Source organism: Pristis pectinata, chromosome 2, assembly GCF_009764475.1.
Source record: "Pristis pectinata isolate sPriPec2 chromosome 2, sPriPec2.1.pri, whole genome shotgun sequence".
Lineage (NCBI taxonomy): Eukaryota > Metazoa > Chordata > Chondrichthyes > Rhinopristiformes > Pristidae > Pristis > Pristis pectinata.
The window spans coordinates 17743534-17761018 of record NC_067406.1 but is presented as its reverse complement, the minus strand read 5'-3'; the positions used below and the strand labels follow the sequence as shown (position 1 = coordinate 17761018).

General features: G+C 40.5%; 1 protein-coding gene across 4 annotated transcripts in view; it reads right to left on the bottom strand.

Moving 5' to 3' along the window:
* Positions 1–17485, bottom strand: part of ptpra (protein tyrosine phosphatase receptor type A) — a 184624-nt gene that overhangs the window by 154574 nt on the left and 12565 nt on the right. Inside the window, exon 2 of one of the 4 annotated variants that reach the window (XM_052035031.1) lies at positions 6488–6556. The exons of the other annotated variants lie outside the window; for them this stretch is intronic. The gene's annotated coding sequence lies outside the window, so the exon portion shown is untranslated. The remainder of the gene's footprint in view (positions 1–6487; positions 6557–17485) is intronic. 4 annotated transcript variants of the gene reach the window in all.

Below are 17485 nucleotides of genomic sequence, written 5' to 3'. Positions count from 1 at the left end.
ATTTTTGCAATCTAAATAACCAAAAGCACTATGACACCAAAGTGAAAATAGTTTTCATTTGAAAAATCTTGTTCTTTAAATAGTGCTCTTAAATCTTTTACGAGATCACCATTTAGCATACGAAATACAGCAACTTGCTCTGTGCAGCACCCTGCAGGATTTGAACCCACAATCTAAGAAAGAGTGCTATCAACGAAATACCTTAAAATTTAAGAGAATACCACATTGGTAAGCTTCAAAAACCAATCTGGAGCATACTTTTACTTCCACACATTATACAATTAATAAATGAAAAAAAGAGAATAGCATCATACCAGAAACACCCAAAAGGACAAGCAGATTCTGTGGAGAAAGAAACAGCAAAGTTTCAAGTGAACAGTCCTTCATCAAAATGAAGTTCTAATGGAGGGTCACTGACCTGAAAAATTGGTTATGTTTTTCTTTCCACAGATGCCAGCTGACCTACTGAACATCTCTGGCATTTCATATTTCTCATACCTGCAATTATTTGCTTCAATATCAAGTTAAAGATCCACTACGTTTTCAATGAGATGATTTATGGAAACAGGCTAAACTTCTTAAACTCAACCAAGTTCTTGGACTATTAAATATTCTTACATCACTTCTGGATTCAAGTCCTGAATTCCAGAAATAATTTACGCAACAGGATTTTATTTTCTATGCCAGATTTTGAAATTAATTTGAACTTTTATTCTGAAAGCAGAGGATACTCTTGTACTTTCTCAGAGGCTGATAAAGTTTGACCTGCCAAGCCTCAGCGGAAATCTAATCTGTAGAAATATGGCAGCAGAATGCTTTTGAAACAAATTCTAATTACATTTTAAAAATCAAAAAAACTACAGCTGCTGGAAATCTGAAAACAAAAATTGCTGGAACCACTCAGCAGGTCAGATAGCATTTGTGCAGAGAGAAGCAAAGTTAATGTTTCAGGTTTACAGAGTGTAAAAGTGTTTATTTCTAAATGTATTTTCTTCAGTTAGCCGTAATTAATTTCAGCCTTTTTATTCTCTGCTCATAGACTTATAGGAAACATTACACAAACATTCCATCATTCCAGCCAGTGCATCTAGGTGTTTACCTTCCAAATTCAAGTAGTCCCATTCACAAATGTACCCATTTATTCACAAATGCCCTTCCCTTCAATCATTTACCTACTCTTAAATTCACCAATTCTGATAGGGTTTTGAAGCTACAGACCCCACAGCCCTAGTTGTCCTGTTCAGTCTTGAACCATTTACATCAAAATACTTGCCTCTTCATTTTGCACCTTCAGTTATGAGGCACGACAACCACTCAACACAAAGCTATTGATGATGTCACCTTGTTCTAGTTGAAGGATTATAACAGCAATCACTAAAGAATGGACAATCTTTTCAATCTGAACCCACACTAAGGTTGCCATGTACAAGGATTGTGATAGAAACATAGAAAACCTACAGCACAATTCAGACCCTTCGGCCCACAAAGTTGTGCCGAACATGTCCCTACCCTAGAAATTACTAGGCTTACCCATAGCCCTCTATTTTTCTCAGCTCCATGTACCTATCCAAAAGTCTCTTAAAAGACCCTATCGTATCCGCCTCCACCACCATTGCTGGCAGTCCATTCCACGCACTCACCACTCTCTGAGTAAAAGACTTACCCCTGACATCTCCCACATACCTACTCCCCACAGCACCTTAAACCTGTGTCCTCTTGTGGCAACGATTTCAGCCCTGGGGAAAAGCCTCTGACCATCTACCGGATCAATGCCTCTCATCATCTTATATACCTCTATCAGGTTCCCCCCTCATCCTCCGTCTCTCCAAGGAGAAAAGGCCGAGTTCCCTCAACCTGCTTTCATAAGGCATGCTCCGCATTCCAGGCAGCATCCTTGTAAATCTCTTCTGCACCCTTTCTATGGCTTCCACATCCTTCCTGTAATGAGGCGACCAGAACTGAGCACAGTACTCCAAGTGGGGTCTGACCAGGGTCCTATAATAGCTGCAACAATACCTCCCGGCTCCTAAATTCAACTCCCTGATTGATGAAGGACAATACACCATATGCCTTCTTAACCACAGAGTCAACCTGTGCAGCTGCTTTGAGTGTCCTAAGGACTCAGACCCCAAGATCCCTCTGATCCTCCACACTGCCAAGAGTCCTACCATTAATACTATACTCTGCCACCATATTTGACCTACCAAAATGAACCACTTCACACTTATCTGGGTTGAACTGCATCTGCCACTTCTCATCCCAACTTTGCATCTTATCTATGTCCTGCTGTAACCTCTGACAGCCTTCTATACTAACCACAACACCTCCAACCTTTGTGTCATCCGCAAACTTACTAACCCATCCCTCCACTTCCTCATCCAGGTCATTTATAAAAATCACAAAGAGTAAGGGTCCCAGAACAGATCCCTGAGGTACACTACTGATCACCGACCTCCATGCAGAATACGACCCTTCAACAACCACTCTTTGCCCTTTTGTGGGCCAGCCAGTTCTCGATCCACATTGCAATGTCCCCTTGGATCCCATGCCTCCTTACTTTCTCAATAAGCCTTGCATGGGGTACCTTATCAAATGTCTTGCTGAAATCCATATACACTACATCTACTGCTCTCCCTTCATTGATGTGTTTAGTCACATCCTCAAAAAATTCAATCAGGCTCGTAAGGCAGGACCTGCCCTTGACAAAGCCATGCTGACTATTCCTAATCATATTTTACCTCTCCAGATGTTCATAAATCCTGCCTCTCAGGATCTTCTCCATCTCCTTACCAACCACTGAGGTAAGACTTCCTGGTCTATAATTTCCTGGGCTATCTCTACTCCCTTTCTTGAATAAGGGAACAACATCCACAACCCTCCAATCTTCTGGAACCTCTCCCGTCTCCATCGACGACGCAAAAATCATCGTCAGAGCCTCCGCAAACTCCTCCCTCGCCTCCCACAGCAGCCTGGGGTACATCTCATCCGGTCCCGGCAAATTATCCAACTTGATGCTTTCCAAAAGTTCCAGCACCTCCTCTTTCTTAATATCTACATGCTCAAGCTTTTCAGCCTGCTGCAAGTCCTCACTACAATCACCCAGATCTTTTTCCGTAATGAATACTTTACATCAGTATTCACTAAGTACCTCTGCTATTTCTTCTGGATCCATACACTCTTTCCCACTGCTGCACTTGACAAGCCCAAACCTTTCGCATCTTATCCTCTTGCTCTTCACATACTTGTAGAATGCCTTGGGGTTTTCCTTAATCCTGCCCGCCAAGGCCTTCTCATGTCCCCTTCTGGCTCTCCTAATTTCCTTCTTAAGCTACTTCCTGTTAGTCTTATACTCTTCCAGATCCCTAACATTACCTTGCTCTCTGTACCTTTTGTAAGCTTTTCTTTTCCTTTTGACTACATTTTTTACAGCCTTTGTACACCAAGGTTCCTGTATCCTCTCGTGACTCCCCTGTCTCATTGGAACCTGCCTATGCAGAACTCCACACAAATATCCCCTGAATATTTGCCACACTTCTTCCGTACTTTTCCGAGAACATCTGTTCCCAATTTAAGCTTCCAATTTCCTGCCTGAGAGCCTCATAATTCCCTTTACTCCAAGTAAACACCTTTCTAGTCAGTCTGTTCCTATCTCCCTCCAATGCTATTGTAAAGGAGATAGAATTATGATCACTATATTCAAAATGCTCTCCCACTGAGAGATCTGACACCTGACCAGGTTCACTTCTCAATACCAAATCAAGCACAGCCTCTCCTCTTGTAGGCTTATCTACATATTGTGTCAAGAATCCTTCCTGAACACACTTAAACTCCATCCCATCTAAACCCCTCACTGTATGGAGATGCCAATTGATGTTTGGGAAATTAAAATCTCCCATCTGTTATTATCACACCTTTCTAGGATCTGCTTCCCTATCTGCTCCTCAATATCCCTGTTACTATTGGGCGGCCTATAAAAAACACCCAGTAAAGTTATTGACCCCTTCCTGTTCCTAACCTCCACCCACAGAGACTCCGTGGACAGTCCCTCCATGACGTCCACCTTTTCTGCAGCCGTGACACTGTCTCTGATCGACAGTGCTACTCCCCCACCTCTCTTGCCTCCCTCCCTGTCCTTTCTGAAACATCTAAAACCCAGCACTTGAAGTAACCATTCCAGTCCCCGAGCCATCCAAGTCTCTGTAATGGCCACCACATCGTATCTCCAAGTATTTTATCCAAGCTCTAAGCTCATCCACCTTGTTCACAATACTCCTTGCATTAAAATAGACACATCTCAAACCAGTCTGAGCATGTCCCTTCTCTATCACCTGCCTATCCTCCCTCTCGTACCTACTACAAGCTTTCTCTATCTGAGAGCCAAACACCTCTTCCCCAGTCTCTCCAGTTCGGATCCCACCCCCCAACAATTCCAGATATGTTCAGAATGTTAATACAAACAAGGGGACTGACAGCAACTTAATTGAAAACATGAATCTCTAGGATTAACTGATTACAGGTTGGAACAAGATCAGCAAGAGAAGGTCAATACCCAAATTTAAAATTTGCAAGAAGCAGTGATGAATTGAGAAGTTAGATGAGAAACAATTGGTCCACTCTAAGATATCTCCAATGGCATCCAGAAGAACTGGCTGTTTCTATGGTCATAAGAGGTAACTATGGTTTAAAACCCACGTTGGGAATGAGGTCATTGCACGAACAGTCAGAAGCAATCAATTCCATGTCCTTCTGTATCAGACTGGCTCAGTACCAATAACTAGCATGCTGCACAATTGATAGAGTGGCAAATGGAGGCAATACTGTGGCAGCCAACAACCCAGCTACAACAAGACAAGTGTATTTGAACCAAAATACATTACCTCATTTACTGAAAGTTCCATCTAACAGTTTTACTTATTCCACCATTTTGCCACTTTTTTTTTGGAGAAAAAAATTGGTCACATTCAATTGAGGCTACATGTGCATGCAGCTTATCAATCATTTCAGGATTTTACCAAGTTTAAACAAAATTAATATAGAACAAAAATATTTATTACTTCCAAGCTATGAAATCTGCCACATTACAACTGCAAAAGTTTCATGCATTTTGTTCACATCTGTTATAACATCATTTTGGATTATCAAGCCAAGAGAGGACCCTGAAAAGATCTAGAATAGGTCAAGTAATACATGCAACCAATTTCCACCATGGGACCCACTTGTCAGTCTTTTATGTAGCTGTGCAAAATGCTAGCTATGTTGCATACCATCAAGTGTTGATTTTTTTTTCCAGGATACTTTAGTACGTAAGACATTTAAGAGACTCTTAGATAGCCACATGAATGATAGAAAAATGGACGGCTATGTGGGAGGGAAAGGTTGGATAGATCTTAGAGCAGGATAAAATGTCGGCACAACATTGTGGGCCAAAGGGCCTGTACTGTGCTGTAATGTTCTATGTTCTAAGTATCACCCTCTCACCAAACTGAGGGATGGTCTGATATTAAAAACTTCAGCAAATGAGGCAGTTACCAAACTCACCATTCTAACAAGGGGGCTTCAACCTGAAACATTAACTCTTTCTCTTCCATAGCTGCTACCTGACCTTCTGAGTGTTTCCAGTATTTACTGCTTTTATAATCACTAAATATGCATTAAGTAACTGAACAAATAGAAATGGAAAATGCTGGAAACACTCAGCAGGTTGAAAGAAAAGCAGTTAACATTTCAGGTCCATGATCTTTTATCACAACTTAATTTCTGATGAAGGGCTCTGGACCCAAAAAGCTAACTGTTTCTCTTTCCACAGATGCTACCCAAGGTGCTTCCAGCATTTTCTGGTTTCTTTTTTAAATATTATTTCAGATTTCTTGCATCTGTGCTTTCTGATTTTCATAAACAGAAAAATAAATGGATGGATGGTCCATACGGCCACTTCAAACATTTTTTTCTGATTGAAAACTTCAAATATGATCATGATCATAGTGCAATTTCTCAGCAACATAAATTAACATTACACAAGAGGGCAAGACAATGAGAAAACAAAATTTATTGGCAGATTTACTGAACAAATTTATTGACTAAATAAGAAATGTCACCAAAACTACATCTCAATATTGGTGCAACTTTTATCAAAAAGGTATGGACATTTGAAAGTCTCTAATGCGACATATCTTGCCTCACTTTGGCCAAAATTAAAATGCATTACCAACAGTCAAATTAAAATGTAAAACCAATGCTCACAGATTTAAATAAGTTGTTTAAACAACATTTGAAGTATTTGGAATCATATGGCACAGAAACATGTATGCAACAAATGTTACAGATGAAATCAGAATATTTTTCATTGATAATAAGCATAAGCAAAGATGAAAATTCCAAAATACAACTTCTAATGCCGTATTATTTAGACAAAAGGGAAAAACAGCAAAAGTACAATAAAAATTGGCAACGCATCTGCGCAGCAGACAAGTAACATACTAACCATTACCTGGAATCAGTTCCTCAAGTTGTTGATAAAGTTTCCACAAGAGTTCAGCCATAACACAGTATCCTGCACCTGTACAAAAGGAATCTTAAGATAACAATAAACAATTTCCACACACAAAAATAAATACTGCTTAATGTCAAGAAATTCTGTGTGTTCTGTAGGACTCAATGGTCTACATTCCAAATACTGTTTGCCAAACTCAGCATTATTATAACAATGTCATGGACTAGCAAAGATCATCAGTATGAAATTAAAATCTGATTTAACAAAACATATGTTTCTTTTAAATTTGTGGTATATATATTTTAAAGGTATTAAAATCAGAACTCCCTGTAACTACATAATTGAAGTGCAAAACTAAGGCAATAAAATAGTTAATTACTTTAAGCACTTGGAATTATTTCATCATATAATTCTTGTGTATATAAAACCAATGACAGTACATAAGCAAACATTTTTTCTTTAAAGATGACATCCTATAAGTACCTTGTAAAGCCAATACAAGCGCTTCAGAAATAGTAGCTCTAAATATGATATTGTATTTTTCCAATAAATAGAGTCAATTTCAATGGTTGTTCTAGAAATTCCTTTGGCCAGATGTGCTTATATACTGTGTCTGCACTAAACTTGGCAACAATGATGGATAAATACTACATGCTTCCATATGTGTTAAATACTCACTTTCCATGCTACATTAAAGATGGGGAAATTCACATTTCTCCTTTAGTAGTTATGCACTCTAAAACTACCTCCCTTAATTACACTACTTTATGGACTTGTATGCACATACATAACTTGTTGACTATTTTTATGTAGATGACTCTTGATATCATCACAACATATGCAGCAATGCCAGCATCAAATACTGAGCACAAATTGAAAAAAAATACATTGTGAGCAAATGTGACCATCTTTTGAAATATCCTTACACAATATAAGTGAGAATATTCCAAAAACTCATGCTACAAGTGATCTGGATTTTAAGCAACTAAAAATTTTCTTTTAATACCGTGTTCTTCCATACTGAAGTAGTAAAATTGTTTCCTCCATGATTAAAACTCTATAAAATAAAAGGAAGAGGGCCATAGATGCATCAGTTCAGTATCCCCCACCCACTACTAGACAGGATGATCAGTCTATGTTATAATACAGAACTTGAACAGAAAGCTTTCTGCCTCAGAACGAGAGTGCTACCAATTGAGATACAGGGGACAAGATGGAGTTAACCTTCTGTAACGTTAAAGTGATGACCCTATCCAGTGGCCTCATCCATCTCACTAGAATTGTTTGCTCCTGGGGAAATTTATCTTTCACATACACAACTACACAAAAATAGCCTTAGAATCTCACTGTTCTTGATCTCAGGGAAATGTATATCTAAGAGGAATAGTTTAAAGGGTCCTGTAATCCTTCACCTCCCCGCTGAAAATGAATTCTGATCTTGTATTTAATGTTCATAGTAACAAATTTATGACTCCCTCAAATACAGAGGCAATCTCGTATCCTGTGGTATTTTAGGCTTTTATTCCAGCCATTGCAGGATATGGTTTGTTTTTAAGTTCTCATGCTTAAAGTCAGCAATGGCTCTTCCCCCCCCCCCCCCCCCCATCACAATTAGATTACAGTTCAAGGACACAAAAGGAAGTTGTTTATAATTTCTCAAGCAAGCTGTACACCTACAATGTGCCACCATCCTACTTGGTAAATTGTTTTATTGTCACATGTACTGAGATACAGCAAAAAACTTTGTTTTGCATGCCATCCATACAGTTCATTTCATTCTCACAGTGCATTGAGGAAGTACAAGGAAAACAATAACAGAATGTAGAATATAGTATTACAGTTACAGAGAAAGTGCAGTGCAGACAATAAGGTGCAAGGTCATAACGAAGTAGATTGTGAGGTCAAAAGTCCATCTTATTGTACTAGGGGACCGTTCAATAGTCTTATAACAACTGGATAGCAGTTCTTGAGCCTGGTGGTATGTGCTCTCACACTTTCTGCCCAATGGGGGGTGGGGGGGAAGAAGAGAAGAGAGAATGTCCGGGTGGGTGGGGTCTTGGATTATGTTGGTTGTTTACTGAGGCAGCAAGGAGTGTAGATAAAGTACAACATGTACTATTATAATCAGCTTTAGGGACCTGAGAGGATGGACAAGTCATTCCTACCAATCTCAGGATTGAAATAATGGTAATGGTTAATGCTTTACCAACTCAATCAGCAAAACAAGTGCAGAGACTGAAATGCTTCACTTTTGCCAGTATGGACACTTTTACATTTTCCTAAATACTACATTTGGCAGATCTGTGCCCACAACCTATTTACCTTTGTAGAACCCTTGCCCTTTTCACAATTGACTTCCTTATTTAAAGGGAACCTAAGAAGTATTCACACTGAATATTTTTCAATTTCCACTATTTAGCAACAAGCAAAAAGCTACTTTTTTTTTAAAGTAACAAAGATTACTTCAGAAAAGCATACATTTGCCACCATTACTTACAGGTCAGAAGTACAATTACTATCAAAAGCAGCACCTTCATAAAGCACCTTTCACAAATTTAAAATGTTCCCAAGTACTTCAGAACTGATGAAACAATTGCAACCCGCTGTAACACAGGATGGATAGCAGCCAATTTCCATATGCCAAGCCCACACAAACAGCAAATTGAATGACATAGTTTAAGTCATAAATATTATCCAGGTCACAAAGGATACTTCAAAACCAAAATACCAAATCAAAACGCTATAGATACTGAAGTTCTGGAAAAAAAATCATGGAAATATTCAACTGGCAACGTCTGTGGAGAGAGAAACAGAGTTAACGTTTCAGGTCACCTTAATGTTGACCTTTCATCAAAACTGAAAAAGTTAGAAATAAGTTTAATGGTGGAGAGAGGGGTTGGGCTGGAGAGAAGAGGAGAATGAGTGACAGTCGTGTTAGTGGTACCAAATGAACAAAAGAGGTAAAGATGGATGAGGAACAAAAGGTATAACTGGATCAAATCTTAAATACCATTCCAGGGTGTAAAACAGCAAACAGTATTCAGCACAAGCCCATGGGCTCCTACAGTTAATTTGCCAATACCTCTTCCTATACTGCTTCCTACAAGAATTCTATTCAATTCTCCCAGCTTCTCCATCCCAGTCACAACAGCTCTGATAAAAACCACCTTCCATAACAACACTTCTGAAAGAACATATTCCTCAAAAGTTTCCTTTCCATTGCAGTCAACAGGGCTTGAGTTCATTTCTAATTTCACGCCTCCTCCTCCTACCCTGAAAAGGCAGGGTCCTTTCAGAAGCTGTCTTCACCTTTCACCACACTTGCCCAGTAGTGGGTGTGTGCTGGTCCATGCCAACCAAGAGGCCCCATCTAATCTCATCCCATTTGCTAGTGTTTGGCCCATAACATTCTAAACTTTTCCAATACATGTACTTGTCTAACTGTCTTAGAAAAAGTTATTGTAACTGCCTCAACCACTTCCTCTGGCAGCTCATTCCACATGAATACCACCCTTTGTGTTTAAAAAAAAGCTGCCCCTCATGTTCCTCTTAAATCTTTCTCCTCTCACCTTAAACCTATGCATTCTAGCTCTTGATACCCCAACTCTAAGAAAAGACAGTGCATTCACCCTATCTATGCCCCTCATGATTTTATGCACCTCTATAAGATCACCTCTCAGTCTCCTATACTCCAAGGAATAAAGTCTTAGCCTGTCCAACCTCTCGCTGTAACTCAGTCCCTCAAGTCCTGGCAACACCCTTGTAAATCTTTCTGAACTCTTTCTAGTTTAACAACATCTTTCCTGCAACAGGGCAACCAAAACTGAACACAATACTCCAAGTGCAGCTTCACCAGCGTCCGGTACAACCGCACCATGACCTCCCAACTTTTATGCTCAAAGGGATCGTTCCTTCCACCACTCTCTGAACCAGTCTTCCATCTCCCCAATACCCATAATCCCTCTCATAACACCAGAGGGTCAAATACCTGCCTTTTTACCTCTTCCCTTGTTATTGGCCAGGAACCCAAACACTCCCTCAAGGTGTATCAGCAATTTACTTCTACTTCTTCTGATTTAGTAAATGGCATCAGTGCTCGCGATAATGGCTTCTGCTAGAGTGGGGAAATTAAATGCAGACTGGGTGACTGCTTTGCTGAATATTTCCATTCAATTCGCAAGGGTGGCCCTAAGCTTTCAGTTGCCCGTCATTTTAATTCTACATCCCACTCTGGCCTCCTACACTGAAGCTCAACACTGGCTCGTGAAACAGCACCTCATCTTCCAATTTAGTAGTTTACAGTCTCCAGGGCAACAATCTCAAATATAAGCCATTTCAGTCTTGTATTCCATATTTCTAGCATTCAGTACTTTATTTTCCCTCCTCTTCTGGTATTTCAGAATTCATTCATCTCACCCTATTTCGACTTACTCTAGGCAGACAGTTCCTTATTCACTAATCTTTTCCACCCTCTCCACTGAGAGAACCACAAGTGTCATTCTACTTCTGGTTTTCACTTTATCATAATAAGCCATTTGTCCTCTCTGCACCCCACCCCATCACCTGCCACCAACTTGAAATTTTCCCATTTCTCCCTCTCCACAAATGCTGCCTGGTCTGCTGAGTATTTCCAACATTTTCTGTTGTTATATCAAAACCAAAATGCAATGATTGCCAGAAAACAAAACAAAAGCTGGAAATACAAGGTTGGTGGAGAGAACATAGAACAATTACAGCACAATTCAGGCCCTTCGGCCCACAAAGCTGTGCCGAACATGTCCCTACCCTAGAAATTACTAGGCTTACCCATAGCCCTCTATTTTACTCAGCTCCATATACCTATCTAACAGTCTCTTGAAAGACCCTATTGTATCAGCCTCCACCACAGTTTCCGGCAGCCCATTCCACGCACTCACCACTCTCTGGAGTAAATAGAAGTTAACATTTCAATCCATGTATTTTCTCCATACGTGATGAATAACCTGGGAATTATTTTTTTATTTCCAATATGTAATCAAAAGGCAAAATGCTTTACAATCTAAATTTGTTCTTTGTTGCACTACAAGCACACTTCATTCTCTTAATTTTCTTATGCCAAAATTTCCTGCAGGATGAGCCTGAGGGACATGGTAAAATACTTCAAGCTTATTTTACTTTTGACATGTTATTAGATTGAGATGATACTGTCAAATAAGATGACAAAAATAAATAAACAAAGAAAATGTGAAAAGTAATTAATTAGCAACAAAGACATCTGAAATTACAGTAAGCAGTTTCTATAGACACAAGTGTGTAATCAATAGCCAAAAATTTGAACTTAACACCTTTTGCAATAAAATAATACAAATCTGATCTGTCAACTGATTTTTTCAGTTGGGTTCAAAGTAGTCCAATCCAGGATAAAACATAATTAACAAATACCCAAGCTCTTAAAATGAGAGATTGCAAAGGAGAACACATTTGGAAATAAGTCCGAGCTATAACTCAAATATTCAAATATGCAAGATCCAGCAAAATTTAATTTGTAAATGCCTAAAGTGTGATATGGCCTTGAATAATCAAAGCAATAATCTGCTATTCTCTACATTCCCTAGGTTTTGCATTTCTTGCATCTCTCTTTTGTTAATCAACTATAAAAAGATTGCTGGTCCACTTTATTGTTAATTGTACATTGGATGGAGAGGGATAAGTCATTGCAGAGGATGAGAATTTATCATACCTTCCCCCAAAACTATGTAAATTGTCACATTCATAACGCAAGTTATGTGCTTTGGGATTGGAGTCTTGATTACATAATTTGAAGTGAATGTTAAAAGATGATCAATCTTATAAAAACACAGCTATTTTATGTCAAATGAGTTTTTAAAATCACCCATTGTTCACTTAATTCCTGGGCATAAATCTGAAACTTGAATAAAAATTGATAAACTGGTTTATTACTGCAACATGTACCAAGTGCCAAATGGCCCAAGTGAAATTACAGTTACAGAGAAAGTGCAGTACAGGCAGACAATAAGGTGCAAGGCCATAACGAGAAAGACCGGGGTCAAGAATGCATTTTATCATACTAGGGGGACCGTTCAATAGTCTTATAACAGTGGGTAGAAACTCTCCTTGAGCCTGGTGGTACATGCTTTCAGACTTTTGTATCTTCTGCCTGATTGGGGGTGGGGGGTGGGGTGGAAGAGGAGAAGAGAAAATATCTGGGGTGGGTGAGGTCTTTTATTATGCTGGTTGCTTTACTGAGGCAGCAAGAAGAGTCCATGGAAGTAAGACTGGTTTCCATGATGTACTGACCTGCGTCCACAACGCTGCAGTTTCTTGCTGTCATAGGCAGAGCAGTTGCCATACCAAACTCTGGAATTATAGTATTGAAGGCAGAGCTTTACTCAATAAACAAGTCTAAAGTAGGTGCCTTCACTGTCCAGATGGTCCAGAGATCTGGAGATGTAGGACCAGGGAGATGGCATCCGCCATAGACCTGTTTCAGTGGTAGGCAAATTGTAGTGGGTCAAAGTTGCCTGGGAAGCCAGAGTTGATGTGTGCCATGACCAGCCTCTTGAAGTACTTCACATTGGTGGATGTTAGAGCCAATGGGCAGTAGTCATAAAAAACATTAAAGTTGGTCCTCAATTTCATCCAGGATCACATTTTTAGCAAACAAACAGATGATGATACAAAGTACAGTACAACTCCAACAATAGTTAATCCAATAGTTCAGAAATCCTTATGTTTCGGCATCTGGCTCACCAGGGCCCTGTTCCCACACCCCCACTTAACTCATCAGTTCCATTTCCTGTGCTCCCTTCAAACTTACGAAGTTTGCTGGAAAATTTATGCCATTGTAATCTTAAGGAAAAAAGAGAAGTGTGTCAGAGTATTAATTCGAATAACATCCAAGGGTCTGGAAAACCTGCTGGATTACTGGCAATATGGACTTAACACTACATATGATTTTCTATTACAAGGAATTAGAAATCAAATTAACTATATTTTGTTGCTCAATTGCTGCCTTCTGTTCCATCTAATGTCACAAGCTATACATAAACTCTTTTCCATTGTAATGCTTCAAACTGACAATGTGCCAAATTAGAAAAATGCTTTACACCAAATAATTATGAATATCAAGTTAATTTATCTAGATTGCATGACTAAATTTTTGCCATTGGCTGTTGCAAACACATGAACATAAAAATCCAAAATTATGACGTCACTTCAAAATAGAAGGATTAAGGAAAAATCTTTCAGACATATACAACAGAAACCTCTCCAGCAATGGAATCACAGGAGGACAGCGACCTCACTGAATCAAAACCAGCTCCATGTACAGCAATCCATTTGTTAGCACTACTCACTCTTGTCCCACAGATGTTTAATTTATTTTCCCTTGTGCCTTTCAGTCTCCCTTTTCAAAAACCTAATTGTCAGTAAGGGTGGTGGCAACAGACTCAATGAGCTCCAAACCATAACTGCCCCTGCACATAAGTTTTGATTCACATTTCCACTACTGCAGTCCCCCTTCTCCAAATCTGATGCCCATGAATTTGAATCTACAGCCACAGAACCTTGAAACATGGGAAAGTTGCTTTCTGTCCTTTCTAAACCCATCACAATTTTGTTTTGCCTTTATTAAACAACCTTTCAAACTTCTTGGCTCCAAAACAACCTGTTTCTCTGGTTAATCTTGTTGCTGAAGTCCCTCATCCCTCAAATCATTCCAATAAATCTCTTCTGCATCCTCTCATAAGATATAGGAGTAGAATTAGGCCATTCAGTACATAGAGTCTGCTCCATCATTCAATCATGGCTGATACGTTTCCCCCCAATCCCATTCTGCCACCTTCTCCCCATAACCCTTAACCCCTTTATTAATCAAGAACCTATCAATCTCTGCCTTAAATACACCCAATGACTTGGGCTCCACATCTTTAACCAGAAATGGACATTGCACTCTGCAATGGAAGTTGCAACCTGCATTTTTATAAAGGCTAAAACTAATTTTAGCCTGTTAAATTTTGTCTGCCACTTGCCTGCTTAGTCTCCAAGTTTTATATCCTTCAGTCATCTATTACTGTCCCCCTTATCCAAGCTTTGTCTCCAAGTTTCAGTTGGAGCACATTAACTGAAACAATAGCAGCAATTTTGTAAAGGTAACTTAGGCAGAACTAACCAAAATAAATTTGATTCGCAGCACCAATTAATCTTAACAGCCAGATTCTACCCAAGTATTATAGATGTATCAAGATGTTAAAGAACAATCTTACAATTGAGACCCCAAAGCCCAGAAATTGTTCACTTGTGTGTTTAAAGTTCTTTAGAGACAATTTCTTAAAAGGAAATTATATCTTGGATCTCAATGACTTCCCTACAATCTTACTTAAATGCAAGAAGTGTCAGGAATAAGGGAGATGAACTGAGGGCTTGGATAAGTATGGGGGACTATGATATTGTGGCTATTACTGAGACATGGCTGACGTCAGGGCAGGAGTGGGTATTGAATATTCCTGGTTTTCGGTGTTTTAAGAGGGATAGGGAAGGGGGGAGAAGAGGAGGAGGGGTGGCGATAATGGTCAGGGACGCTGTTACAGCTGTGGAAAGGATGGATGTTGTAAAAGGATCATCTCAAAGTCCGTATGGGTGGAAGTAAGGACAAGAAAGGAGCAGTTACTCTACTAGGAGTATTCTATAGGCCCCCCGGTAGCAGTAGAGATATAGAGGAGCAGATTGGCAGGCAGTGTTTGGAGAGAAGCAAAAATAACAGGGTTGTTATAATGGAGACTTCAACTTCCCAAATATAGACTGGAACCTGCTTATTGCCAAAGGGTTTAGATGGGACGGAATTTGTTAAATGTGTCCAGGAGGGATTCCTGATGCAGTATGTCGACAGGCCGACTAGAGGGAACGCCATGCTAGATCTAGTTTTAGGAAATGAACCGGGACAGGTGAAGGATCTATTGGTGGTGAGCATTTGGGGGACAGTGACTATTGCTGCATAACCTTTAAAATTGTCATGGACAGGGACAGGTGCAGAGAGGACAAGAAGATATTTAATTGGGAAGGGCAAACTATGAGGCTATAAGGAGAGAACTTGGAGTGTAAAGTGGGATGTCCTTTTTGAAGGGAAATGTACCATGGAGATGTGGTCGATGTTCAGGGATCTTATGCAGAATGTTAGGGATAAATATGTCCCGGTGAGGCAGAGAAGGAATGCAGGGTGAAGGAACGGCAGGGTGAAGGAACCGTGGGTGACGAGAGAGGTGGAACGACTAGTTAGGGAGAAGGTGGTAGCATACATAAGGTATAAGCAGCAAGGTTCAGACAGGGCCTGTGAGGAATATAGAGTAGCGAGGAAGGAACTTACGAAAGGGCTGAGGAGAGCTAGAAGGGGACATGAAAAGGCATTGGCTAGTAGGGTTAAGGAAAATCCCAAGGCCTTTTTCAAGTACGTGAAGGGTAGGAGGATGGCTAGGGTAAAGGTAGGTCCGATTAAAGACAAAGGTGGGAGAATGTGCCTGGAGGCGGCGAAAGTGGGAGAAGTTCTCAATGAATACTTCTCTTCGGTATTCACCAAGGAGAGGGGTCTTGATGACGCGGAAGGGAGTGCTGGTAAGGGTAATGTTCTTGAGGTTGTAGATATCAAGAGAGAGGACGTGTTGAAGTTGGTAAATAATATCAAGACAGATAAATCTCCGGGGCCTGACTGGATTTTCCCCAGGCTGCATTGAGAGGCGAGGGAGGAGATTGTTGAACCGCTGGTAAAGATCTTTGAGTCCTCGTTGTCCACGGGGATGGTGCCGGAGGATTGGAGAGTGGCGAATGTTGTCCCCCTTGTCAAAAGAGGTGTAGTAGGGATAGTCCAGGGAATTACAGACCGGTGAGCCTTACGTCTGTGAGTGGGTAAGCTGTTAGAAGGATTCTAAGGGATAGGATCTATGAACACCTGGAGAATCATGGACTGGTTAGGGACAGCCAGCATGGATTTGTTGAAGGGAAGATCTTGCCTCACAAGCCTGATAGAATTCTTGAGGAGGTGACCAGGAAGATTGATGAGGGTAGTGCGGTGGATGTGGTCTATATGGATTTTAGTAAGGCGTTTGATAAGGTTCCTCATGGTAGGCTTCGTCAGAAGGTCAGAGGCCAAGGGATCCAAGGAAGCTATGGCTGTGTGGATTAGGAATTGGCTTGCATGTAGAAAGCAGAGGGTTGTGGTGGAAGGAGTGCCTTGGATTGGAAGGCAGTGACTAGTGGTGTCCAACAGGGATCAGGTTCTGGGACCTCTACTTTTTGTGATATTTATAGATGACTTAGATGAGGGGATGGAAGGCTGGGTTAGTAAGGTTGTGGACGACACTAAGATCGGCGGTGTTGTGTTGGATAGTGTGGAGGGCTGTTGGAGCTCACAGAGGGAATATGATAGGACTGCAGAGCTGGGCTGACAAGTGGCAGATAGTGTGAGGTGGTACACTTTGGAAGGACAAACTCCAGGGCAGAGTACAGGTAAATGGCAAGGTACTGGCAGTGTAGAGGAGCAGAGGGATCTGGGGATTCATATTCACAGTTTCACTGAAAGTTGCCTCAACAGGTGGATAGAGCAGTTAAGAAGGCATATGGGATGTTAGCTTTCATCAGTCGTGGGATTGAGTTAAGAGCCGCGAAGTGATGATGCAGCTTTACAAAAACTCTAGTTACACCACACTTAAGAGTTACTGTGTCAGTTCTGGTTACCGCATTATAGGAAGGATGTGGAGACATTAGAGAGGGTGCAGAGGAGATTTACCAGGATACTGCCTGGATTAGAGCGTATGGAATATGAGGACAGGCTTAAGGTGCTAGGGCTTTATTCACTGGAAAGGAGGATGAGAGGAGACATGATAGAGGTATATAAAATATTGAGAGGAATAGATAAAGTAGACAGCCAGCGCCTCCTTCCCAGGGCACCAATGCTCAAGATGAGAGGGCATGGCTTTAAGGTTATGGTGGGAGGTTCAGGGGAGA